Here is a 1,311-nt window from a genome sequence, read left to right on the forward strand (position 1 = left end):
GGTATATGATAGTTATTATATTCGGAGAGCAAAAGCGCCGCGTCAAGTTATTTGGTACGTATGGTTTTATGGTGTAACGGTTAGCACTCCAGACTCTGAATCTGGCGATCTAGGTTCAAATCCCGGTAAAACCTTAGCATATGATAGTTATTATTTCAGAGAGCAAAAGAGCTGCGTCAAGTATATATAAGTGGATGGTTTTATGGTGTAACGGTTAGCACTCCAGACTCTGAATCTGGCGATCTGGGTTCAAATCCCGGTAAAACCTTGATGTATGATAGCTATTCTATCGGAGAGCAAAATCGCCGCGTCAAGTAAATTCAAATGGATGGTTTTATGGTGTAACGGTTAGCACTCCAGACTCTGAATCTGGCGACCTGGGTTCAAATCCCGGTAAAACCTTGGTATATGATAGTTATTATATCGGAGAGCAAAAGCGCCGCGTCAAGTTATTTGGTACGTATGGTTGTATGGTGTAACGGTTAGCACTCCAGACTCTGAATCTGGCGATCTGGGTTCAAATCTCGGTAAAACCTTAGCTTATGATAGTTATTATTTCAGAGAGCAAAAGAGCTGCGTCAAGTATATGTAAGTGGATGGTTTTATGGTGTAACGGTTAGCACTCCAGACTCTGAATCTGGCGATCTGGGTTCACATCCCGGTAAAACCTTAGTATATGATAGTTATTCTATTGGAGAGCAAAAGCGCCGCGTCAAGTAAATACAAATGGATGGTTTTATGGTGTAGCGGTTAGCACTCCTGACTCTCAATCTGTCGATCTGGGTTCAAATCCCGGTAAAACCTTGGTATATGATAGTTATTCTATCGGAGAGAAAAATCGCCGCGTCAAGTTATTTGATACGTATGGTTTTATGGTGTAACGGTTAGCACTCCAGACTCTGAATCTGGCGATCTGGGTTCAAATCTCGGTAAAACCTTGATATATGATAGTTATTCTATCGGAGAGCAAAAGCGCCGCGTCAAGTTATTTGGTACGTATGGTTTTATGGTGTAACGGTTAGCACTCCAGACTCTGAATATGGCGATCTGGGTTCAAATCCCGGTAAAATCTTAGCATATGATAGTTATTATTTCAGAGAGCAAAAGAGCTGCGTCAAGTATATGTAAGTGGATGGTTTTATGGTGTAACGGTTAGCACTCCAGACTCTGAATCTGGCGATCTGGGTTCAAATCCCGGTAAAACCTTAGTATATGATAGTTATTCCATTGGAGAGCAAAAGCGCCGCGTCAAGTAAATACAAATGGATGGTTTTATGGTGTAACGGTTAGCACTCCAGACTCTGAATCTGG

General features: G+C 41.9%; 9 non-coding genes across 9 annotated transcripts; all 9 read left to right on the forward strand.

Annotated features, from left to right (window-relative positions):
- Positions 1 to 62: 62 nt before the first annotated feature.
- Pmar_PMAR014395 lies at positions 63 to 134 on the forward strand. Its single transcript has one exon. It is a non-coding gene; the product is annotated as a tRNA-Gln (tRNA).
- Positions 135 to 196: 62 nt separating this feature from the next.
- On the forward strand, positions 197 to 268 carry Pmar_PMAR014396. The gene has a single exon. It is a non-coding gene; the product is annotated as a tRNA-Gln (tRNA).
- A 62-nt stretch (positions 269 to 330) lies between these two features.
- On the forward strand, positions 331 to 402 carry Pmar_PMAR014397. The gene has a single exon. It is a non-coding gene; the product is annotated as a tRNA-Gln (tRNA).
- A 62-nt stretch (positions 403 to 464) lies between these two features.
- Positions 465 to 536, forward strand: Pmar_PMAR014398. Its single transcript has one exon. It is a non-coding gene; the product is annotated as a tRNA-Gln (tRNA).
- Positions 537 to 598: 62 nt separating this feature from the next.
- Positions 599 to 670, forward strand: Pmar_PMAR014399. The gene has a single exon. It is a non-coding gene; the product is annotated as a tRNA-Gln (tRNA).
- A 62-nt stretch (positions 671 to 732) lies between these two features.
- On the forward strand, positions 733 to 804 carry Pmar_PMAR014400. Its single transcript has one exon. It is a non-coding gene; the product is annotated as a tRNA-Glu (tRNA).
- Positions 805 to 866: 62 nt separating this feature from the next.
- Positions 867 to 938, forward strand: Pmar_PMAR014401. Its single transcript has one exon. It is a non-coding gene; the product is annotated as a tRNA-Gln (tRNA).
- A 62-nt stretch (positions 939 to 1,000) lies between these two features.
- On the forward strand, positions 1,001 to 1,072 carry Pmar_PMAR014402. The gene has a single exon. It is a non-coding gene; the product is annotated as a tRNA-Gln (tRNA).
- Positions 1,073 to 1,134: 62 nt separating this feature from the next.
- Positions 1,135 to 1,206, forward strand: Pmar_PMAR014403. The gene has a single exon. It is a non-coding gene; the product is annotated as a tRNA-Gln (tRNA).
- Positions 1,207 to 1,311: the final 105 nt, after the last annotated feature.

The sequence above is a fragment of the Perkinsus marinus genome, assembly GCF_000006405.1.
Source record: "Perkinsus marinus ATCC 50983 genomic scaffold scf_1104296943928, whole genome shotgun sequence".
Lineage (NCBI taxonomy): Eukaryota > Perkinsozoa > Perkinsida > Perkinsidae > Perkinsus > Perkinsus marinus.